General features: G+C 36.5%; 1 protein-coding gene across 1 annotated transcript in view; it reads right to left on the bottom strand.

Moving 5' to 3' along the window:
* Nucleotides 1-26,976, bottom strand: part of TIAM1 (TIAM Rac1 associated GEF 1) — a 1,375,699-nt gene that overhangs the window by 77,898 nt on the left and 1,270,825 nt on the right. The window lies entirely within an intron of this gene.

Below are 26,976 nucleotides of genomic sequence, written 5' to 3'. Positions count from 1 at the left end.
ATTAAAATCTCAGAATCAGGAATTAGCTTGATCCCCTTACAAAATGTGGATTCTTGTGTCTATGCCAACAAGTATAATGTAGCAGACTAGTTGATATCAGGAATCTGCAGAGAAAAAAATTTAGAACTATATGGTTATAGGTACACATAAAAGAAAAATTAAAGACAAACCAAAATGATTTGAAGTAACTTTTGAAGTCACCCAATATTTGTTGGTAATCATGATCAAATGCCTGCATCTCACTGATGAGAATTCAATATGATTCAATTATCTACATATGTGTAATAAGGGATACCATGAAACTTGAATGGAGGATTGATATTCCACCTCGGTTTTTATTAATGTTTCACACTAAGTAAAGCTGAAGATAATAACCCTTTGATATCATCAGAAGCGATAATTTAATTCACATCTGAGCATAAAATTAAGGAAATGTTATTTCTCTTTTTTGTGATACCATTCTTTGTTTTCTCAGGCAAAGTAGTTCCAGAAAAAGGTAAGTGTGACGATAAGTAGATTTCAATAAGGAACCTAAAGCTGAGAACAAAAAAAGAGTTCAAACAATGTTCGATAACTATTCCCATTCATTATTCCTTTAGACAACAGCTGTTAGAGAAAGCGATCTATTATACATGTAAGTTATGTTAAATGTAAAAATATGGAGACACAAAGATGATAAGGAATGTAGAGGGAAAACTTATTCTATGATATCTTAAACGAGCTGCAAATTTTTGACTTGCAAAAACAGAAATATCAGAGGAGAGAAATCTGGGAAGATTAGACACAATAAGCAAAGCAGAAAGGACTGAAAATCTTTGTGTATTCAAGGAATGATAGGAAATTTAGCTCAGTTACAGTTACAATGCAAAGTGATTTAATATGGTGTGGTAATGACAAATACGGTCATTCAAATTACTAAAACAGTCTTGAGATAGGGTACTTTTTTTTTTTTTTTTTTTTTTTTTTTTTGACAGAGTCTTGCTCTGTCGCTCAGGCTGGAGTACAGTGGTGCCATCTCGGCTCACTGCAACCTCTGCCTCTGGGGTTCAAGCGATTCTACTACCTCAGCCTCCCGAGTAGCTGGGATTACAGGCGCCCACCACCACACCCGGCTAATTTTTTTGTATTTTTAGTACAGAAGGGGTTTTGCCATGTTGGCCAGACTGGTCTCCAACTCCTGACCTCAGGTGATCTGCTCGCCTCAGCCTCCCAAAGTGCTGGGATAACAGGCATGAGCCGCCACACCCAGTCGAAATTGGGCACTTTTACTCCATTTTCTCTTCTATTCTAATCACTTATGTGCTTTTAAAAAGAAATCTCTTATCCAATGATTAGGTTCATACCTAAGGGTATTAGGTTCATACCTAAGGGTAAGTAAGTGAAAATCAAACGCTCACAAATGAAAAAACTATTTATAACTAAAGTCTTTTGTTTAGAAAATCTAGACAAGGAAAACACATGTGAAGATATTCAGAAATTATGAGTGCCAAAATCTAAGAAAGGTCTTGATAAATAAACAAACAGGAAGTCATAGAATTCATGACTACTTTTAGAATAAGAATGTTGTTAGATCCAAAAGAAAGGTTGAAGTACAGTCCCAAATCATTTCAATACTTGATAAGGTTAAGAGGATATAGGAATACCAGGGCTTTTGTTCTATCCTGCCAAAATCAAATTTAAATTCTTCCAGAAGGAGGATAATATCACAGTGAGCTCCAAATTATTTCTTTACATGATAAATATAGATACAAATGTAAATATAGATACCTATTTATATATATAGATACCATTGCAGATACAGTTATATCTAGATACACATGAAGACACAGATATAGTCTAGTATCCAACAAAAATTTACCAGACTTCAGAAGTTAAGAAATTTCTAAATCCAAAATATAGATATATGTAGCAGAATTAGGATCACAAGAGCTTCAGTAAATGAAAATATTACACATAAATGTTAAATAACTATACTTGACATGCTTAGAGAATAAAAAGATAGATGAAAATTTTGGCAGAGTACTGAAGTATATTAAAAGAACCAAAAAGAGATTTTAAAATTGAAAAATGTAATAAATTAAAATATTGAATTGGTGAATGGATTAAAACAAAAATTAAACATGGCTAAAGAGATAATTAGTTATTGTTCAGTAGAATATATACAAACCAAAAGAAAAATTATTAAAATATTTAAAGGAGTTTAAGAGACTATGGAACATGTGTAACAGTCTAACATAGTTGCTGTTGGAGTCCTAAAACAAAATTGTGTGTGTGTGTGGGTGTGTGTGTGTGTACATATGGCTAGAAATAAGTCCACATATCACTAAATCTAAGAGAAGTTATATGTAATAGAAACAAATTAACAGGGGATCCAAAGATAATTTTTGAACAGACACATATAATCAAGAACTACTAAAAATCCCATGCATGATAAATGTGAAGACAAGCCCATAACTAGGCATATTGAAGTCTCACTGAGGAACAGGAAAGAAAAAGAGAAAAACTTAAAGCAGCCACAGGTGGGAAAAAAATTTAAAAAGAAATTTACCTTCATCAAAGCAACTGAGATTAAAAGTTAAATTTTAAACAGAAAAGAAGAAATATAAGAAAACAAATACATGTCCTCAAATGTTAAAAAAAAATCAAAACTAGAGTACTACGACCAATGAATGTCTGTTTTAAAAATGAAGGAGAAATATAGACATTTTCAGACAATCAAATACTTACAGAATGTGTCAGTAGCTTTCCAGCACTAAAATATATAATTGAAGTTATACATAGTTGAAACAAAATGATCCCAGAATATAGAAAAAAGGTGTAAGAAATAATAAGTAAACAAAAGATACATATTGGGTAAATTTAAGCAAGTACGGTTGACTCTTGAACAAGTGGAAGTTAGGGGAACTAACACCCTAACCAATTGAAAATGTGCAGGTAACTTTGGCTCCCCCATAAACTTTACTAATAGCCTACTGTTGATCAGAAGCTTTATCAATAACATAAGATTTAAGTTAACACACACCTTGTGTGTTACATGTATTATGAATTATAATCTCATAATAAAGTAAGCTAGAGTAAAGAGAATGTTAAGAAAATTCTAAGGAAGAGAAACTGTATTTACTGCTCATTAAGTGGAAGTGGATCATAATCAAGGTCTTCATCCTTGTCTTCATGTTGAGCAGGCTGAGGAGGAAGAGGAAGAGGAGAGCTTGGTCCTGCTGTTTCAAAAATGTCAGAGGAGAAAATAATCAATTTATAAGTCAGCCTACAAAGTTTAAACCCATGTTGTTCCATGGTCAACTGTATTGCTCCTAAAAGCATGAGGGCAAATTATCTATCTATCTATCTATCTATCTATCTATCTATCTATCTATCTATCTATCTATCTATCTATCTATGTATCTATCTATCTATGTATCTATCTATCTATGTATCTATGTATCTATGTATCTATCTATGTATCTATGTATCTATGTATCTATCTATCTATCTATCTATCTACCTACCTACCTATTTAATCTATTATCTATCTATCTATCTACCTATCTATCATCTATAATCATATATGAAATTAAAATACAGAAAATTCTAACAGTGATAAAAGAATTGAGGTGAGGATAAATAGTCTTGAAGACAGACTTCTAACTTTCCTGTTTGTACAAGTCATAAAAGTACTAACTTATGCTAGCAAATCAATGTGTGCTGTGATTTCTAAGGCAGCACTGTCCAACAGCATTTTCTGTGGTGATGAAAATATTCTCATATATGCACTTTGCACTGTATGGTGTCCACTAACCGCATATATTCTATCACGCAATTTTTATGTGGTTTATATGACCCATAAACTGAATTTTAATGTAATTCTATTTTAATTAATATAAATTAAACTTAGTAAATGTGGCTAGTGGCTACTCTTGGATAATGTGGTTTCAGGGTAACCTCTAAATAAATCATAAAATAATGTATACCATCCTGCATGCCTGTCAGACTGTGATTGTTAAGAAATATCCTATTTTATATCAAATAACTTCTTGTTGGTTAGCCAACCTTGTCTGAGATTGTAAAAGCAGAAATAGCATTGTTTTATTTGCTTATTTTGCTGGATATATCTTTTATATTTCCCTTTTCATTTTTCTTAGATTTAATAAAAATCTCTTTTAAGTAAAAAATTGTTTTGATGTTTAGCCTGCTCTGATATTTGATGTTTTTGTTAAGATTTTTAAAATCATATCATATTTAATTTAATTATCATTACATTCAGACTTCTAGCTATAGATATTTACTCTGTTTTTGGTGTTTGATCCATTTTCTATGTTCCCTTTTCTCATTTTCTTATTTATTTATTTATTTACTTATTATACTTTAAGTTCTATGGTACATGTACACAACATGCAGGTTTGTCACATAGGTATACATGTGCCATGTTGGTTTGCTGCACCCATCAACTCGTCATTTACATTAGGTGTTTCTCCAAATGCGGTCCCTCCCCCAGCCCCCCACTCCCCGACAGGTCCTGGTGTGTGATGTTCCCCGCCCTGCGTCCAAGTGTTCTCATTGTTCAATTCCCACCCATGAGTGAGAACATGTGGTGTTTGGTTTTCTGTCCTTCTGACAGTTTGCTGAGAATGATCTCATTTTCATACTTTTTTTGAGAGAGGAGCACTTAATGAAATGGTTTAATGCTACAACTTTACAATTTAACTTATTAGTTTTTGCAACTTTTTAATTTTTAGCAATTTCTTAAGAGATTTTAATGAGCATTCTCCATTTATACTTCTACCTATATGTTAAGAACAACATGTGAACAATTCATATTCAGGCATCATGAGCTTATGTTTCAGTCTTCTTTATTTCCTCCAAGTTTCCTTGTGAGATTACTGTCCTAATTGGAGAAATTCCTTTGGTGTTTATTTTAGTTTAGGTTTATCTGATATGGATAGCACTATAAAAACACGATATTTGGACATTTTACAATGGAAAAATAATCCTAAAGAGATTTGGAAAAAGTGTGTTTTACAATAAAACAGAAAATACCTGAGAAGATTTGAAGGTAGAAGTGTAGAGACGGTACTGCCCGAAGAGAGTTTTTCCAGAAGAGGCATCTCTCTCAATGAGTTGTAAATATGAATGACAAAAGAAACCATAAACATATGAAAACATATGAACTATATTGATATTGAATCAATTTGTATTTGAATTATACAGAAACGGAAAAAAAAAAAACCATAGAGTTGCTACTTATCTCCCCTCAGCTCAAGGTTATCTGACTTTTTGAGTGGTTCCTTATGTGTACAAATTTATATCCACTTTCACTTTGTTTCAAATTAGTCTTCTTTTGTCATTTTTCCTCTCCTCACTGGTTCTGGTTTATCTCTATGACACACCATTTCTCTCGTCCTATTTATCTTATCTATTTTTCCCTTTCCAGTGAATGTAAAAGCAATATATAATGTAATATATGGAAAATAATTTTAAGGAAATCATTGGTGATTAATAAAATTAATACATACATTGCTAGTTTATGGAATTCATGTTAATGAATTAATGTTAATGAATCAATGGAATTTTTGTTTATGCATTTAATTCATGAAATAGATAAAAACCAAATACATATAATCAAATAAACTCATACAACCTGACATCCAAATATACTACCAGTTTCATTGTTAGTTTTGTTGTCAAAGGAGCGTTTTCACTTATTTTGTTTGGGATGTTTTGGTTAAAAGTCTCTATGCCTCTGGAAGCAAACTGGAAACTTGACTGATTGCTGGAGTTGAATTAACTTATATTGGGTTTTAAACATCTTCCCTCTTTAAGATAGCTATTTTTTGGAATCTTTATATCACATGCATAGACTTTATATGAATAATAATTTCAGGAACAGTATATAACAATTTCTTTCAAAGAATGTGGGGTTATGATGTTTGCTGAAAAAAGAGGAACTTGGAAATAACAACTGAGAAAAAAATTTAGGTCACGCGGATATTTTTTTACATAGGCTTAACTAGCTTTCTTGTATCAGTCAATGCTAGGTGGCAAAAAGAACCATATCCATTCATCTCATCAAGTATTTTAGCATACAATTAATTTCCTTACATGTGTACAAGGAGGAAACCAATTATCCACTGTGAGAATTAATTAGGTTCATGAGATGCAGGGTTTCACCTTTGTGGATCTAAGACTTAAATTCAACATGGATGGAGAAAGCAAGCTTTCATATCATCAGAAATGATTGTCTCATTCATATTTCAACACACATTTGCAGATGCCTAGTTTTCACATTTTATGTTGCCATTCTAATATTTTATAGCCTAAGTATTAGAGAAAGTAATAAAATGCTAAGGTAAGTTGTATATTGGTAAGACCTAAAGCTAATAGCATAAAGATATCTTTGTACAGCGCTAAAAAGGAAAGTTAAAAGCATTTCCCTATCCATTAATTTTTAGATCTCTACAAGAATCATGAGAAATGTGGATTTTATGAACTATAGTTATTTTACATATAAGGAAATGAAGACTCAATGTGGATCAAGGATTCACTAGAGGTCCTGGTCTTACAAGAAAATCAAGATTCAAGATTTCATGAAAGATGGAGAGTAATATAAGAAATAAAAACACCAGTAGTATGGTAGCGATTAAAGAGAATTTTGGGAAGATGAAATAAAATGAACAAAGCAGAGATGTATAAATGTACTTGTATTCAGCAAATTATTGGAAATCAAGTTATAATTTGTATGATGTAGCAATGGAAAATCGGTCTACAGATATATGATAGGTACCCATTCGTTTATTGTTTGAACGTCTTGAACTTTGGATCATATTAATCTTGATCTTCTCTGATTTATATACTATTGAAGTGCTTTTCTGATCATTCTTACTCTATCTCCTTAGCTATCTAAATATTCTCAAGTACTTTACAAAATAAAACTTTGGTCAAATGTTATATAAAATAATATATTTTATATTTATGTATTTTGCATAAGCATATTTTCATGTTGAACATATAATTTAACATAATATAAAACATGTGTATAAATATATAATAAGTGATGAAATCTCTTTCATTTCCTGCTACATCTGAGGGAGCAGAAAACTTGTAGTTCTTTTGAGTTCTGAAACATATTTGTCACCTAGAAACACCTCTCTGGCCTATAGACCCAGGTTTAGGTAGCATGAGGAGCAGGAAATGATTCTGCTTGTCCAAGTACAGATGCAAGCAGTCCTGCTAGTCCGACTACATCTGGCAAACTCTACAGTATTGGGTGTATCTGTAATATGAAAAAAAAATGCAGTGTGGAATTTATGGCACATTCCAGTGGGAGAATCATAATGTAGGCACATGGATGTGTATGGCCAGGCTTTATAATCTTTAGTGGTGAATCAACATATCTATGGGAAGTCAGCTTCTGGGATACAACCAGGCCATGGGAGAGATCCAGAACTTGGCCATGGGGCAGCAAGCGACCACCTTTACTCAGCTCACACCTGGCTACACTGGGAGTCTGGAATGCCAGCTGGAAGAGGAAGGAAAAATCTCAAACTGGATTTGCAGATAGACGGACTCATTATGTGGATGTATTTAAACATCACGTTGAGCAAAATATCATCTCTCTTGGCAGAACGTAATGTTGAGTACCTGGTTATCTACTTGGTATAAAAAGAAAAATGGCCACATTTGATGATACTTCTAGCATCCCTGAATGATAAAAGGTGAACTGACCAGTTAGTTAGCGACCTGGAAGGGAAAATACTAGAATATTGATACAAGAAAATCCGGTGTAGACATGCAGCTGGTCATATGGGAGTGGGCACACAGTGTGATCTTTGCATGTCTTCCTTTTTTTTTGTGTGTGTGTGTGTGTTTTTTTTTTTTTTTTTTGAGACGGAGTCTCGCTCTGTCGCCCAGGCTGGAGTGCAGTGGCTGGATCACAGCTCACTGCAAGCTCCGCCTCCCGGGTTCACGCCATTCTCCTGCCTCAGCCTCCTGAGTAGCTGGGACTACAGGCGCCCGCCACCTCGCCCGGCTAGATTTTTGTATTTTTTTTAGTAGAGACGGGGTTTCACCGTGTTAGCCAGGATGGTCTCGATCTCCTGACCTCGTGATCCGCCCGTCTCGGCCTCCCAAAGTGCTGGGATTACAGGCTTGAGCCACTGCGCCCGGCCGCATGTCTTCTTAATGCTTACCAGAATGCATCCACCATGGAAGAAGAACTAAAATATCAAGTAGACAAAGTAACTCTGCAAGTTGATGATAGCCAGGCTTTGTCACCATTCCCCACATTAGGAGGCTGCTAGGAAGGATATTTTATATTTTGGGAGAAAATTATGAAATGGGAACTGACTTTCAGATGCACAAAGCTCACTCCTAATCTGAGCAGTAAAAACCCTGAGTCATTTTAGGATGCAGACTTTGTAAGTGTTTTTCTGGTTCATGTCTGTTTCCAGCAATTTCTCATGATGTGTTATTCTTCCACCCTCTGTTGGATGTGAGAAACACCATACAATAACATGTAATAGATAGGAAATAATTTTGGAGAATATAAATCAGTGGTGACAAGTAGAATCAATCATTAAAAGCATCCTTGCAAAAAACAAAGCTGTGCCACTGGTTATTTGACACAGGAGAAAAATGACAGATAGAATCCCAAGGCAAAGTATAAGCAGATACGAATGGACTCATGGCCAGAGAGGAAAGGAGGGCCTTTTCAGAACAGGAAAGGACGGGCATTACTAACAACTAGAATTACAACTAGAATTTCTGATGTAGAAATGCTCATTGGCTTTGTGCTATAATAACAAATTATAGTATTCATAAAAACAATAAAAAGCCAGTCAACTACAATTATAGAGGAGGTTAATGACTTACACATATGCAGAAGAGGGTGTATAAATGAGAGAGAATTAAACCTGTACTGTTCCATATCCATTGATAGAAGTATATAAGTTACTCAGTTCACAAGATGGCCCTAAGTCTGAGAATCTTCTCATTGTAACTCAGCCAAACTCACATCTCCCATTAACATTTTCTACAACTGCTGCTCTGAAAACTTCTGTCGCTCTTCCTACCTGAGCAACATGGTCTACAATACTGACATCTGCTCTCCCAGCACCTGTCAGATGGGCTTCACTCTCTATAGGGGCTGTTAGGAGATCTGCTGGGAGACCACCAGCTGCCATTAATCCTGTGTGGAGCCCAGCCCCTGCCCGACGTCCTGCTGCCATCTGAGGAATTCTATGCTCTGGAGCCCCCGACAAGTGACTTAACCTGTATCGCTGGGCTCTGGGTCCAGCAGCTGATGCTCCCAAGAGCTGTGGATCTAGGGGCTGCTCCTCACTGGGCTATGGATTCAGTGGCTTCAGTCCCCTGAGTGATGGAGGCTATGGCTTCCCTTCTGTGGGCTATGGATCCAGATTCTGCCGTCCAATATATTTTCCAGCTAGGACCTTCCAGTCTTCTTGTTACAGACCAACTCATGAATTTGGCTTCTACCTTTTTTTTTTTTTTTTTTTTTGAGGCGGAGTCTCACTCTGTCGCCCATGCTGTAGTGCAGCTGCGCGATCTCGGCTCACTACAACATCTGCCTCCGGGTTCAAGCAATTCTCCTCCTCAGCCTCCGGAGTAGCTGGGACTACAGGCACCCGCCACCACGCACAGCTAATTTTTTGTATTTTTAGTAGAGACAGGGTTTCACCGTGTTAGCCAGGATGGTCTCGATCTCCTGACCTTGTGATCCGCCCGCCTTGGCCTCCCAAAGTTCTGGGATTACCGGCAGGAGCCACCGTGCCTGGCCGAATTTGGCTTCTACTTCTCCTGGTCAAATTGTTGAGTTCCAGTATGCTTTAAGCAGTCATCAAAATGTCTACTCAGTATTTCATCATGTTCATTGTTTCCAGTAACAACTATCTTCTTAGTCTTTGATCATCAGTTTCTTACCCAGTCACTTTCCATTAAGCACAGGCTAAAAAAAACTGAATCTTGCATCTTGTTAATTTGGTGACTTAACCCAATAGTAAGTGTAAATTAAGCATTGCTGATGGAACTCATGCTAACGTATATTCTGACAAAATTAATAAAAATTTAATGATTATAATTCAATAAATTTATTATTGTATTCAAATATATTTTATGGTATCATTTATCGGTTATTGATCAGAGTTTGTTTTCAGTTTGATTTGACAAGCTAAATAAAAGCTCAATATGCATTTGGGAGTAAATTTTAGCTGTGGATTTGATTTATTTTGAACCAGCTATTTTTTCATTCAAACTATAGTTTCTCAACATTCACATTTTCTAGCTTGAGAGTTTTATAAATGAAATTGTTAGGATCAGGAAATACATTGATTCACTCAAAGAACATGGGTTGTACCTATGCTGACAGAGGTAACGTAACTGTGAAGTTGACAGACTCACAGGGAGTTTAGTGAACAAGAATAACATTTATGTTTGCATAGGTTAAAAAATGAACAAATACAAGATCAATTTAAAAATATGAGCTTGAATAACTTTCAATGAGTTAAATAAGTTTATCCAATACTTATTAAAAATTACTAGACTTATGTATCCAGTGTTGAGTTCCCACCATAATTGATTTTACCATATGGATAGAAGAATATAGTTAATAATTTTTGGTGGGAAGGACATACCTTCAGTATGTTTATGATTTCTCATCAATGCTTTCCTAAAGTCAAACTGAATATAGATAAAAATAAAACTTCTTTATATCAGCAGACTTAACTATTTCACTTGGATCTCAACATAAAGTTGGGGAAACTATGTGGTTACTTTTTTGGCAACATTCTCAAGCTAAGTATTTTGGGAAACCATATGAGACTAAGATAAAAAGGATTACTAAGGAATATAAACCTATTATAGAAAGACAGCTTTTAATAGTGTTTTAATCAAGACTCACATAATAATCCTATTATTTCTTTAGCCTGTCAAATAGACCTATGGCAAAGACACTTTTTAAAAATTCAAATCATTCTACATATGAAGAAATGAACAGGTAAAGCAGCTCAGCGACTTCCACAGTTCTCAATCTTATAGGATAATCAAGATTCATAATTTCCCAAAGTATGGGGTCTGTTTGATGGGGAAATGCAAAAAGAATACAGGAACATATCATTAGAAAATTGGGGAGCTGAAGCTGAATGAGCAGAGCAGATACCGTTGGTTCTGGTTACTGGTGTTAATTATGTTCTAGAAAGGAAAGTATCTTTATCTGCCAATAACAAAAAGGCTAATATGAAGACATTAGCTGTATTCTTCCATTCTTAAAAATGTTACTCTTTCTTGGTTATGTTGTCTGTCCCACCACATTGGCATATTTATTATTTTCTAGAAGTCTTTCTTTTTTTCTAATATATGCACTTAATGTATAAAAATCTGCAGTTTTTGGTGTTTCATCTTTTATGTAATTCAGATCAAAGTATTTTCTAATGTACATTTAAGTATTTTTTCTTTGATCGAGGGGTTATTTACATTTTTATTTCCAAATTGACAAGATTTGGAGATTTTTCTAGCTATCATTTTTTACTGTCTTCTAATGTATTTCCTCTTTCTTCAGCAAACATATAATGAATTATCACAGTCATGAAATCTGTTGAAGCTTGCTTTGTGATCTAGCATATTTTCAGAAAAAAATACGTATATATCTAAAAGAATGTGTTCGTTGATCTTGTTGAGTGCAGTGTTTTGGATGTGTCAATTTGATCAATTTCCTTAAATGTGTTGGTCAAGCATTCTATATCCTAACTACTTTTGTCTGCTGCTTTTACATCTCTAAGCATTGTGGGTATGATATTCACAGTCAACTAACCCCTGTTTTTATGATGACATCCTTCTTTATTACTAGTAAAGCTTCTGTGGCTGATATTAATGAAGCCAGCTCATATTGGGGTTGTTTTAGATGATGTATGTATTTCTTTCAATATTTCTGTGTCCTTTTATTTTTATTGCTTACTCTTGAAAGAAGGATATTGTGGTTCTTTTTTACTTTTCTGAACCCAATCTGGCATTTTGAGACTTTGTATTGAATTTAGTTATTTTATAAAGACACCCACACATGTTTATATCTGCCACCTATAATTTTATTATTACCTGACCTAACTTTATGTTCCTTTTCAGCCTTTTCAGGATTAGTAAAATAACTTCAATCATCTCAATTTCCACCATCTTAATATAATATTTGTGTTGTTTTAGTGATTTTAGAATTTTTTTTTTTTTTTTTTGAGACGGAGTCTCGCTCTGTCGTCCAGTCTGGAGAGCAGTGGCTGGATCTCGGCTCACTGCAACCTCTGCCTCCCGGGTTCATGCCATTCTCCTGCCTCAGCCTCCCCAGTAGCTGGGACTACAGGCGCCTGCCACCACGCCCGGCTAGTTTTTTTGTATTTTTTTTTTTTAGTAGAGATGGGGTTTCACCGTGTTAGCCAGAATGGTCTCGATCTCCTGACCTTGTGATCCGCCCATCTCGGCCTCCCAAAGTGCTGAGATTACAGGCTTGAGCCACCGCGCCTGGCTAATTTTAGAATTTTGTAAAAATTTTCATGTGTACTCTTGATTTCAGTCTAATATAAATTACTATTTTACAATTTCTCCAATAATGCTAAAATGTAGAACACCTTAAATCCAATTGCCTTCTTTTAGGCATTATTGTTTTCACACATTTTAATTCTATATATATTTTAAAACAAAAATTGTTTCAATTATTGCTTTCTAAAGTCAATATTTAAATGTCATTTATGTTTACTCACACATTTACCTCTCATTTCTTCATCACCACGTTTTTCTCTGATAACATTTTTGTTTTGTACTTGAAGAAAATCCATTAGTGTTGAGTTTAGAGAGCTCATTAGAAGCAGACATTCAGTTATCTTGCATTGGAACCATAACCTTACGGAGGTGGGGCAGGGTACGAGAAGAATGTGTGGTAACAAGCAAAACAAATAAACAAACAAACTGTAGAAGAGGACCTAATGTGGGGTGGCAATGCCTGACAAGCTCTCCCTGAAGAGTGAGATGCCTGGATATATTGTAAATACAATGACAAAAAGGCAAAATATATTTTAAAATGTATTAATTTCAAATACTTTTGAACTGTTTTGATTGGAATAACATTTACATTCAATAAATCATAAGTGTAAAATAGGAAAGAGGAGAAATCTAAACATTGCACCCTGTCCCAGGTCCTTTTCTTCTTCCCCTCACATTCTATGAGGCTCTTCTTCTACCCTCAAATTGGTCTTCATAAGTAATTCTTTTCTAATTCACTTGCTTCCAAATACTTGTCCAGGATTCAATCTGTTCCTAGCTTTCCTTCATTCAATTTGTAATATTATTGGGCATTCTCCACTGGACATGAGATACCGGCATTAATAATTAGTGCTTGGAATACAATTTTGGACAATGAGAATGAACAGTCACAAGTAAGGTCATTCTTTAGAATTTTCAGCAAGATCAAAGCTGTGCCTGTTACCAAGTTAAAAAAAAATGTTACCTCAGTCACAAGCCTTCGAAGGAATACATAACCCAGCAAAACCATAAGCAGATAGACATGAATCGTACACCAGTACAAAAAGGAGGAACATTCCTGGCCATGATGGAAGGGTCATTAATGGAAAACAATCACAACATTTTCTACATAGGAGTAGTTTATTGGTTTGGTATTATAACAAAAATGTTATAGCACATATAAATGCAATGCATAGGAAACTATGCAGCTGCAATTACAGAAAAGATTCTTGAGTTAATAGCATACACATCAGAGAGTACAAATGTAAGAATGATGATCTTGCAGCTTTCAAAATGTATTGCCAAGAGTACATAAATACAACAGTCTGAGAAGAATAAATGAAACCGAGAATCTTCTCAGCGTTGCTCGGTTGAACTCACATCTCTTGTCAACATATATTACAACAGCTCCTCTGGAAACTTCTCTTGTTCCCGTGTGGGCTACCTGCGCTACCCAGGCTCTTCCTGTGACTCTTTCTACCCCAGCAACCTGGTCCACAGCGCTGACCTCTGCTCTCTCAGCACCTGCCAGCTGGGCTCCTCTCTCTATAGGGGCTTTCTGGAGACCTGTCCTGAGCCCACCAGATGCCAGATATCCTGTGTGGTGTCCACCCCCTGAAAGATGATGACCTGCTACCACGCAAAGAGCTTCACACTCTTCAGTCCCTGTCAGATGACTTATTCTGGCTCTCGGGGCTTCGGGTCCAGCAGCTAGCACTCCCTGGGCTATGGGTCATAAAGCTGCTAATCACCGGGTTGTGAATCCAATGGCTTCAGGTCCGTGCATTATAGAGTCCATGGCTTCCCTTCCCTAAATTATAGATCCAGTTTCTGCCACCCAATCTATTTTCTTTTCTTTCTTTCTTTTTTCTTTTTTCTTTTTTTTTTTTTTTTGGAGACGGAGTCTCGCTCTGTCACCCAGGCTGTAGTGCAATGGCATAATCTCGGCTCACTGCAAGCTCTGCCTCCTGGGTTCACGCCATTCTCCTGCCTCAGCCTCCCAAGTAGCTGGGACTACAGGCGCCTGCCACCATGCCTGGTTAATTTTTTTTTGTATTTTTAGTAGAGACAGGGTTTCACTGTGTTAGCCAGGATGGTCTTGATCTACTGACCTCGCGATCCACCTGCTTTGGCCTCCCAAAGGGCTGGGATTACAGGTGTGAGCCACCGCACCCGGCCCACCCAATCTATTTTCTTTCTAGGGGGTTTTATTCATCCTGTTATCAGCCTTTCTGTAGATCTAGTATCTACTGTTTAATTTGTTGACTGGGCACACCTATTTAAGAAATGCAGACTCTGTAGTAAGATTATCTATTAACTACCCCCTTTGTGAAGTATCCTAATGTTATTGATCACCAGCATCTTTCTTCTCTAGTCCTCAAATACTAGATGATATATTGGTTCTGTCAAACTACAAAATTAATGAATAACTCAAATTGCATTGTAGATAGCATTTATGGTTTTTGCATTTCTCCCCAAAAGAGATGTGAAGTCAAATGATTTTATTTTAATAAACTTCATTCTTGTCTCCAAATATGCTGTTAATGTTGTTACTTATTAGTAAAGCATTAATAGGATGTGCGTTTTCATTGCTTCTGGTAACGGGCTTTAGAGTATCCAGATTGTGGGGTTTCTGCATTAATTTCAGTTGAACTTTAGATATTTTCCCCTCTTTAAGCAGGAGTTTCCTGGATACCCATATTTTCCAGGGATAACCCTTATCTTAACCAAAATCTAAAGAGCATTGAAAATCCTTATTTACTAGGATCTAGAACCAGAAATACCATTCGACCCAGCAATTCCATTACTACGTATATACTCAAAGGATTATAAATCATTCTACTATAAAGACATATGCACATGTACGTTTATTGCAGCACTATTTACAATAGTAAAAACTTGGAACCAACCCAAGTGCCCATCAATGATAGACTGGATAAAGAAAATTTAGCACATATATATCATGAAATACTATGCAGCCATATAAAAGAATGAGTTCATGTCATTTGCAGGGTCATGGATGAAGCTGGAAACCATTATCCTCAGCAAACTAACACAGGAACAGAAAACCAAACACCTCGTGTTCTCACTCATGGTGGGAGCTGAACAATAAGAACATATGGACACAGACAGGGGAACATCATACACCAGGGCCTGCGGGGGAGTAGAAGGAAAGAGGAAGGAGAGCATTAGGACAAATACCTAACGCATGCGGGGCTTAAAATCTAGATGACGGGTTGATGGGTGCAGCAAACCATCCTGGCACATGTATACCTATGTAACAAACCTTCATGTTCTGCACATGTATCCCAGAACTTAAAAAAATTTTTAAAAATCCATGTTTACTCCATAAATATTCATGCATCTCTAAGGAAAAAATGTATCAGAAGTTTGAAGAATGCAAGAACAAAATTTAGATTTATATGATGAGTTCAGTGCATGAGGATATTAAACTGGAAGACTTATATGGTTTAAATGTTACAAGTATACATATGTAACAAACCTGCACGTTGTGCACATGTACCCTAGAACTTAAAGTATAATAATAATAATAAAATTAAAAATAATAAAAAATAAAATAAAAATAAAAAAATTTAAATAAAAAAAGAAAAAGAGCACCTATGAGCTTTAGGTATCATGGTGCAGGAGTAGCTTCAGATTTCTGGTTATGACTTTTGCGGCTTTCGTTCTCTGGGCAATAGATTCAGTTTCTTCTTTCCAAACTACTTTGGTTCTAGCAATCTCTGTCCATCTTGCTGCCAACCAATCTTCTAACCTTTAAATCTTATAGCTGTACTAGCAATGGAATTCATCCAATTACAGTCAAGGGCCACATAACAACATTTCAGTCAATGAGAGACCACATTTACAACAGTGGTCCCAGGAGATTACAATAGAGCTGAAAATTTTCAATTACCTAGTATTTACTGTACTCTACTTTTCATTATTATTTTACAGTGTTCTCCTTGTTAGTATAAAAAAGTTAATTGTAAAACAGCTTCGGGAAGGTTCATCAGGAGGTATTCCAGAAGAAAGCATTGTTGTCATAGGAGTTTACAGTTCCATGCCTGTAATTGTCCCGAAAGATCTTCCAGTGAGTAAGATGTGGAGGTAGACGATAGTGATATTGATTATCCTTTTCACGTAGGCCTAGGCTAATGCGGGTGTTCTTAGTTTTCAACAAAACCTTTAGAACATAAAAATAAAATTTAAAATAGAAAGTGCTTATAGAATAGTGATACAAAGAAAGAAAATATTTTTGTCCAGCTATACAATGTGTTTGTGTTTTAAGATCTGTTAATACAAAAGAGTTAAACAGTTTTAAAAAATTACATATTTATAAAGCAAAATTTACTATGAGCTAAGGTTAATTACCGAAGAAAGAAACATTTTAAAAATTAAATTTGGTGTAGCTTAGTGTACAGCACTTATAAAGTCTACAGTAGTGTGCCATAATGTCCTAGGACTTCACACTCACTCACCACTCACTCACTGACTCACGTACAACTTCTAGTCTTTCAAGCTCCTTTCATGGTAAGTGCCTATAAGAGTGCACCATTTTTTAACTTTCAAATTTTCATATGTTTAGGTATGTTATGATATACAAATACCATTTTATTATAATTGCCTGCAGTCTTTAGTACAGTAACATGCAGTGTAGGTTTTTAACCTAAGAGCAATATGCTATACCATACAGCATAGGTGTGTAGTAGGCTATACCAGCCAGGTTTATGCGGATTCATTCTGTAACATTTGCACAGTGACGAAATGGCCTAACGACACATTTTTTAGAATGTATCCCCATTAGTAAGCAAGGCATGACTGTATTAAATATTAAATACGTTGTTTATTTAATGTTATCAGATTTTCTTCATTTCTGAAGGCAGAAATGAAAATCTGATAACATTAAATAAACAACAACATTAAATAAATTAACACACTTATTCTGTCATTTACCTATATTTGGGTTGTTATTATTTGTTACTTAGGCATTGAAGAGGAATTTCTTTTATTATTTATCTCATTTATAAATGTAAAAGATTAATTTTCTTCTTACAGCAAGTTTTGAAATCCTGGAGGTTGGGAGATTTAAACTAAAATTTTTATGTTTAAGTTTTTGTCTTTTTGTATAAAGAGAAGAGCTATGGATAGCTTTATTTCTTAATGATGTCAGTTTTTGTGCCTCTCTGAACAGGGAAAGAAAAGTACAAAAATTGGTGGATACATATCAAATGGACAAAGAATAAAATTTAGATTAACTGTTAGCTTTTTACATGGAACAAGATTGTCTATTTTGTAGCTGTGTATTTTCAGAAAACACTAAATACAAGGCTTAAATAACTTCTATTAAGTTCATCTGATGTCGACTGGTAAAAGCAAACAAACCCCTGAAACCCACTGAGCAATTTTCAACAACATGTAAGGTAATTTTAATGACATGTAAGGAGGAAGCCAATTATTTTTTGTATAAGGAACCTTGGTTCAAGATATATAGGTTTTTACCTTCATGCTAGCCAATGACTCAAACTACAGAAATCTGAAAACAACATGCATTTATTTCAACAAAAAATTGGAAATCCTTTTTTTAAAGTTTTTTACATTTATGTGCTAATCTTTTATAGGCCAAATATTTCAGAAAATACAGTACCATGACAGAACCAGTTTGATAGGGAGAGAAATCTAAACATAAAAAGGCTTTATCTTTATATTGAGTTAAGAAAATGTTAAAAGAGAGTTTCAAGTCATTATTTCTTCAGAATCTGAAACAACACTCAGAGGAAAATAAATTGCGGGTGTTGCCTTTCTTCTAACCACGAGGCTCTGGAAACTCAGTGAATCAAGATCTGGCCAAAGGTTAAGTCTTACAGAAAAATTGTCCACAATTTCCTGAAAGATAGAGCCTACTTAGAAAAGCAGGAACAGAAGAAATATAGGATTGAATAAGGAAAGCTTTGGAAGACAAAAGGGAGTGAACAAAGCAAGGATGTATAAAAGCACCTTTTATGCTTAGGCAATGTTTAGACAGTTAATTTACAATAAACAGAGAGTAACTAGGGCTAGACCTTTATAACGGTTCTGCATTACTCCATCCTTTTGAAGCTCATGAGTTCGAGTGTTCAGTGACAATAATCCTAGGTTTCACCTCCACTTACTCATTTTACTGGAACAAATTTATGATTGATAATTCTCATTCCAGGTTTTCTACTTATTCTAAGTAATTTTGCATATATAAGAAAATAAACCTTTTTACCCATCACCATTACATACGGAAATTTAATACGATATTATTTAGACAATATAACTTTTGGCAGCAGCAGTCTTGGTAGCTCAAATCAACCCTATCAATAAAATCCCTAGGAAAACTGAATAAAGCAATCCTTGTGTAAATTCTAGAGCACACTCGGGCTAAGAACTGCTGGAACAAAATTAGGACAAGGTTTAAATCAAAGGAAGTGTTGACAGTTAAGCTACTTTCTTCCTAGAATTGTTCACTGATTAAAAAACAAAAGGTTATTAATGGGCTAATGGCTTGAATGACCACAAGCAATCAGACTGCAGGACCTTCTAAGGACCTGGGAACACACGTGAACATGCTAGGTTTTTGGTAAGGACCTCAAATAGACTATTAGAATTTTTAAGAGTAAGCAAATATAGAATATGTTTCGTAGAAACTGAAGCCAACCTTTGAATTGCATTGATCTTGATGATACGGGAGTGTTAGTAACATTATCCCAGTCTGTTATATCCAAAGTAAATTCGTCTGCAAATAAAACCACTCAAACTCTCAAATTACCTATGGTAATTAATTAAAAATGACCAATTCTATAAAAAAGCAAGATATGACCAAGCCAAGAGACAATACAGAGTGCAAACAAATCCACAAGAGATCAGTGTATTAGAATGTGCAGAAAAACAATTGTGGTTATTGTTCTTAAGCATTTTAACACAAATTTAAGAATTTTGACAGAATACTACTATCTATATAACTAAACAAAAAATGTTAAAAATATAAAATACAATAATTAGAATGAACAAATCTCAAACAATTCCAATGGCAAACTAAAACACTAAACACTCTGAAACTATAGACCAACCTCCCCGCTAGATGAAATATAGACTATAATAAAGAGCACGGATCAGAGAGTGGCAGGATCTGGTTGCAGTTTAGACAGATTGGAAGTAGAATCAAGCTGATTAAATTTAGTAACAATGTTGTTTAATTCAATTAATTGAGGAATTTTACCGAGAAGCTCTTTACCTTTCTAAAATGCAGAAGGAAGGGATTATATTCTCTGGAAAATGATAAAAATATTTGCATATGTATATTTGTGTATATGTATGCATGCACACAAACATATGCATGTGTAAGTAGTAATATTTATATGCCACAAGCCACAGCTTTTCTATATTATGTCTATAATGCAATAAAATATTACAAAAAAACTTGAAAAAGCAAGTAAATTCATCTAATCAAAGGAAAACATTTAATAGAAGAAAATTCACATTTACTACAAACATTAGAATTACCAAGCATTGACTGTAAAATGACTATGATATAAAAATAAAAAGTAATCTGATGAATATCCCCAAATAGATACAATTTTAAAATAAAATTTATCAGATAGAATGAAGAAAATATTTGGCAAAACAGTAATAAAGATAAATCAACTTGAAAATAAATTTTTTTAGAAAAGATTAAGTATACAAATAAATTGAGAAGGAAAAATAAGATGGAGTAAGTTACTAAAGATTTGCTGAAAAACATTAAGCAATTTAAAGATTATCTAACAGAAATCCTAGCAGAAGAGGGGCAGAAGAAAGCATAGAAAAGCTATTAGTCAAAATATTGTGCTTTTGACAAAAATACTACAACAGCAAGCAAGTAACAACAACAACAAAAATCCCTTCAACCCACAGATGCAAGAATGTTAGGATTCTTATATCAGAGTAAACACAGAGAAATTCAGACTCAAGCATATAATAATTAATTGATGAAAATGAAATAAAGAAAAGATCTTAAAAGTATCCAGAATTTTATAAACTACACATTTTTTAGGGGAATAGCAATAAGAATTACAGCTAATTTTCAACATAAATATTGAAAGTCAGAAAAAAAATGGAATGATAGCTTTAAAAATCTGAAAAAGAAAAATACTTAACCTAGAACTTTGTATCAATCGAAAACACCCTTCAAAAATCAAAGAGAAAAACTCAGAAATTTTTAATCTGCACAAATTATTTATAAAATAAGTAATCTGACCAAGGCTAATTGGTAATAAGCTGATTAGCAATTTCTAGAAGCAGCGGGTAGGAGCTACAAAAATAAGTTATATAGTCTCTAGACAGCACCCCTTGGATCCAAAATAATTCAATCTATACATCACGGATGCAAATCCACAAACCAAAAAATGGCAAGCCAGTATTTCCACAATGAAAAGCACACAAATTTTGAAAATTTCCATTTGCAAAATGTTGACAAATAATTCTTTTTTTTATTCTTAAAAAAACAAACTACCCCTGGAGGCCTACACTGTACAGACCTTACCAACAGAATCATGGAGCTGGATTAACCAGGATCTGGGTGCATATCAAGTCTCTTTAATGTGATACCCACGCCATCATTCACACCATAATGCGAGTGTAGAATTAGCGAATAAAGTGAAAGAGAATGCCTCTACAAGCCTCTTTGATTGGTGCAGAAACATGAACTAGAATTCTATAATTTTTTAGAACAAATTGATTAACTTTCTACTCTTGGCTAAGAGTAGTTTTGTTCTCTATTCATCATGTGGCTACTCTAATGTTTTGCCATAAACACTATTTTGAAGAAGTGTTTCAAAAACAGAAAGAAAGGAGAAAGCTAAGACATTTAACCATACTAAAGGAAACAGAGAAGTTAATTCTGCTTTGGAATACAAAACAAAAATATTTTTTAAATAATTATACAAATTTTCTGCAGTTATTGACTTCTTTTTCTCTATGCTTCTTTTAAAATTGAACTACTTGATTTTATCGACCCTCACAAACCCTAAATTTTGACTCTGTTGATTTTCTGTTTTATGTTTGACTTATATTTAATTGGCTTCTGTTCTTATCTTCATAATTTTCCATCTTTATAATTTCTGACATTTCTTTTGGCTTAAATTGCTATTTTTTTCCTAGCATCCTCACATAAAGTACTGCAACTTTGATTTCAAGCTTTTCAATACTCTCACTAAACTCTAAAATTTTCTTTCTAAACAGCTGCATCTCTCAAATTTTACTGCATTTTGTCATCAGTATCATGCATTTCAAAATATTTTCTAATTTCCATTGTGGTATCTCTCTAACATTTGAATTATTACAAATGGCATTGATTAATTTATAATTGTATGAGTTTTTTTTTTTTTTTTTGAGACACTGTTGCCCAGGCTGGAGTGCAGTGGCACACTCTGGGCTCACTGCAAGCTCCGCCTCCCGGGTTCTCCTGCCTCAGCCTCCCGAGTAGCTGGAACTACAGGTGCCCGCTACCACAGCCGGCTAATTTTTTTGTATTTTCAGTAGAGACGGGGTTTCACCATGTTAGCCAGAATGGTCTAGATCTCCTGACCTCGTGATCCGCCCACCTCGGCCTCCCAAAGTGCTGGGATTACAGGCGTGAGCCACCGCGCCCGGCCTTTATGAGTTTTTTTTTTTTTTTTTTTTTTTTTTTTTTTAAAGTTGAAAACCATAAATTAATTTCTGTCTTACTAATGTTTTACCTTTTAAAAAGCATATTGCCAGTGCTTAACTGAATAATAGCTCAAATTTAAAGTCTGATGCCAGCACCTGTAATAGATTTCATTTTAACATATTTTCTTTTTAAAATAAAATTTGCATACTTTAAGGGTAATAAACTCCTTAGCCCCGGAATAATGTGGTGGCTTGTTATCTATTCATTTTCTAATGTGATTTTGTTGTGTATTTGTGGTATTAAAATTAAAGAGCTATAGTTCTCTGTGAATGAGCTTTGTATACAAAGCCTTAACCAATATCCTCAGTTTTTAACTCTCTTAAAGTAATAATTTCCTAGTAGTTCAGAATTTGACTGTGAAGCATTCTCTGACTAAACACCTCAGGAGCAGAGAAGAGCTTTATTCACTCCATGTACAATTGCCCATGTATTGCTGCTGACAGGAGGAGGGAACTAAGAAGCTGTGCAAGCACCAGGAATACATAGAGCAGGGTGACACTTTAGGCTTACATGGCATGGCTCACATTAAGAAAAATAGAGAACTCATGTTTGTAAAATTGAGAAAAGAATGCCTATGGGCTCTTTTTTTTTTTCTCCTTGAGACAAAGTTTTGCTCGTTGCCCAGGCTGGAGTGCAGCGCCACAACCTCCGCCTCCCCGGTTCAAGCGGTCCTCCTGCCTCAGCCTCCCAAGTAGCTGGGATTACAGGCATGTGCCACCACACCGGGCTAATTTTGTATTTTTAGTAGAGACGGGGTTTCTCCATGTTGGCCAGCCTGGTCTCGAACGCCTGTTCTAGTGATCCGCCTGCCTCAGGTGATCTGCCCGCCTCAGATGATCTGCCCGCCTCAGGTGATCTGCCCGTCTTGGTCTCCCAAAGTGTTGAGATTACAGGCGTGAGCCACGGCACCTGGCCGCCTATTAGCTTTTAACAACTATCTCTGAATTCACCCCATTTTGGGTGCAAAGATGCCTGAATTCCTGCATTCACCAACTGGCTACAGACTGATTTATTTATCTGAGTGTGTGTAAGGAGATTATAACTGAACCTAGGTGGAAAGGATCTAGACGTGGAAGCTGTGGGTTCCATGTTGATGCTTTCCCATGGCTCAAGCTCAGTGTAGCTGAAAATAACCTTCTGTAGCAGCCAATATGGCTGTTTTAGTTACATCTCACATAAAAGGATGCTATTTGATTTTCTTTTAATGATGACTTTCTAAGTGTTTATGAATGTAGTATTTCACAAAATAATAAGTTGTCAAAAATATGCCTGGTTGTAAATGAGCCAAAATTAAAAGCAAAATGACATCTTTGTGTAGAGCCAAGCAATCTTTAAATAAATTTTCTAAGCATCATCTCCTTATACTTACTTCAAGCAGACCTGTGAGAGAATTCACTCATAGTCTAAGGTCCTTTGGCATATGAGAAAATAGACTCTCTAAGAGAATCATAGACTTGACAAAAGTGCCATTCCTTTAAAAAATGAGAATGTTTCACTCTTTCTAAATATATTAAATATGACAGAGGTAAGAAACTGTAGAGATCACCAAATTAAACGTACTGTATCAAGGTGGCACTTGAGATCTAAAAGACTTTATTTTTTTAGATAGGGCCTCACTCTGTTGCCCAGATTGGAGTGCAGTGGTTTGATCACAGCTCATTGCAGCCTTGACCTCAGGGTTCAGGTGATCCTTCTACCTCAGCCTCCTGGGCAGATGCCACATGCCACCATACCTGGTGATACTGAGATCAATCACCATACCTGGTGATATTGAGATCAATAGGCACATGCCACCATACCTGGTGATACTGAGAGGTGACAACGTGCTGGCCGCCCTCGCTCGCTCTCAGTGCCTCCTCCGCCTCGGTGTCAGCTCTGGCCACTCCTGATGAGCCCTTCAGCCGCCGCTGCACTGTGGGAGCCCCTCTCTGGGCGCTGAGGCTGGAGCGGGCTCCCTCTAGTTGCGTGGAGGTGTGGAGGGAGAGGCGCGGGCGGGAACCTGGGCTGCGCGCGGCGCTCGAGGGCCAACGCGAGTTCCGGGTGGGTGTGGTCTCGGCGGGCCCAGCACTCGGAGCGACCGACAGGCACCGCCGGCCCCGGGGCAGTGAGGGGCTTAGCACCCTAGCTAACAGCTGCGGAGGGGGCACCGGCTACCCCAGCACTTCTGGCATGCCCGCGCCGCGCTCGAATTCTCGCTGGGCCTCAGCCGCCTCCCGGCAGGGCAGGTCTCAGGACCTGCAGCCCGCCATGCCCGAGCCCCCCTCCGCGGTGGGCTCCCGCGCGGCCCGAGCCTCCCCAACAAGCGCCGCAGGGACAGCCCAACGGCTGAGGAGTGCAGGCACAAGGTGAGGGACTAGCGGGCAGCTCTGCCCGCAGGCCTGGCGCGGGATCCACTAGGGGAAGCCGACTGGGCTCCTGAGTCGGGTGGGGACTTGGAGAACTTTTATGTCTAGCTAAAGGATTGTAAATGCACCAGTCAGTACTCTGTGTCTAGCTCAAGGTTTGTAAACGCACCAATGAGGACCCTGTCAAAACGGACCAATCAGCTCTCTGCAAAATGGACCAATCAGCAGGATGTGAGTGGGGTCAGATAAGGGAATAAAAGCAGGCTGCCTAAGCTGGCGGTGGCAACCTGCTCCAGTCCCCTTCCCCGCTGTGAAAGCTTTATTCTTTCCCGCTTTACAAGAAATCTTGCTGCTGCTCACTCTTTGGGTGCACCGCACCTTTATGAGCTGTAGTACTCACCATGAAGGTCTGCAGCTTTATTCCTGAAGCCAGCAAGACCATGAACCCACCAGGAAGTCCAAACAACTCCAGATGCCTCGCCTTTAAGAGCTGTAACACCCCCCAGGAAGGCATGTAGTTGTGCTCCGTAAGTCAGCTAGACCACAAACTCACCAGAAGAAACTGCAGACATATTTGAACCCCTGAAGGAACAGACTCCAGACATACCATCTTTAAGAACTGTAACACTGTGTCGCCACCCGAATCTCATCTTGAATTGTAGCTCCCATAATTCCTACATGTTGTGGGATGGACCCAGTAGGAGATAATTGAATCATGGGGCAGTTTCCCCCATACTGTTCTCCTGGTAGTGAATGAGTCTAATGAGATCTGACCATTTGATAAGGGGAAACCCTTTTCACTTGGTTCTCATTCTCTTTTGTCTGCTGTCATGTAAGATGTGATGTGCCTTTTGCATTTACCATGATTGTGAGGCCTCCCCAGCCACATGGAACTGTGAGTTTGTTAAACCTCTTTTTCTTTATAAATGACCCAGTCTTGGATATGTCTTTATCAGCAGCCTGAAAATGTATTAATACATCTGGCAAATTTTCTGTTTACTTATGTATTTTTTATTTTTATTTTTTGTAGAGACACGGTTTTGCCATGTTGCCCAGACTGGTCTCGAACTCTTGGGCTAAAGTGATTCACCTGCCTTGGCCTCCTAAAGTGCTGGAATTACAGGCACAAGCCAAGAGGCAGTTTCCACATCATGCAGCAAGCAGAGGATGGAATCCTGGTTCGTAAGTTTCATTTTAATGTGGTTTCAACTGGGTCTTGTGGTCTCATTTTCCCTCTCTTCATCAGCCCTATTTCTTATTCTCCTCCTCCCCGTTGTCGTCACCATCCTCATCACCACTAGATTTCTTGGGTAATAATCATAATTAGTAGACTTTTACTGGGAAATCCAAAGGAATTGAAATAATGAGTGGAAATATGGAAGGTTCTATTCAGCTTTCTGTGACAGAAATTGGAATGACAATGATCTATGCTCCCTGGTGAACTTGATCTAATTTTATTTATAACTTTCTTTTCTTTTTTTTTTTTTTGGGCTCATAATATAATTGCTTTTTTTATTATTAAACTTTAAGTTCTAGAGTACATGTGCAAAATGTGCAGATTTGTTACATATGTATGCATGAGCTATGTTGGTGTGCTGCACCCATCAACTCATCATTTATATCAGGTATATCTCCTAATGCTATCCCTCCCCTGCTTCCCCCACCCCACGACAGGCCCTGGTGTGTGATATTCCCCGCCCTGTGTCCAAGTGTTCTCATTGTTCAATTCCCATCTATGAGTGAGAACATGCAGTGGTTGGTTTTTCATCCTTGCGAAGTTTGCTGAGAATGATGGTTTCCAGCTGCATCCATGTCCCTACAAAGGACATGAACTCATCCTTTTTTATGGATGCATAGTATGCCATGGTGTATATGTGCCACATTTTCTTAATCCAGTCTATCATTGATGGACATTTGGGTTGGTTCCAAGTCTTTCCTATTGTGAATAGTGCCTCAATAAATATATTGTGCGTGTGTCTTTATAGCAGCATGATTTATAATCCTTTGGGTATATATCCAGTAATGGGATGGCTGGGTCAAATGGTGTTTCTAGTTCTAGATCCTTGAGGAATCGCCACACTGTCTTCTACAATGGTTGCACTAGTTTACAGTCCCACCGACAGTGTAAAAGTGTTGCTATTTCTCCACATCCTCTCCAGCACCTGTTGTTTCCTGACTTTTTAATGATTGCCATTCTAACTGGTGTGAGATGGTATCTCATTGTGGTTTTGATTTGCATTTCTCTGATGGCCAGTGATGATGAGCGGTTTTCCATGTGTCTGTTGGCTGCATAAATGTCTTGTTTCGTAATTTTAAAAAGTTATAATTCAACTTAGGTCTATATACCAAATTCTCACCTGTGAGTTTCTGCCATCTTAGAGATCTAGAATACAGACACAAATAGCATTA

Source organism: Macaca thibetana, chromosome 3 (genome assembly GCF_024542745.1).
Source record: "Macaca thibetana thibetana isolate TM-01 chromosome 3, ASM2454274v1, whole genome shotgun sequence".
In the NCBI taxonomy this organism is placed as follows: Eukaryota; Metazoa; Chordata; class Mammalia; order Primates; family Cercopithecidae; genus Macaca; species Macaca thibetana.
Note: the sequence above shows the minus strand (reverse complement) of the source record. Positions and strands in the feature narration are given on the sequence as shown.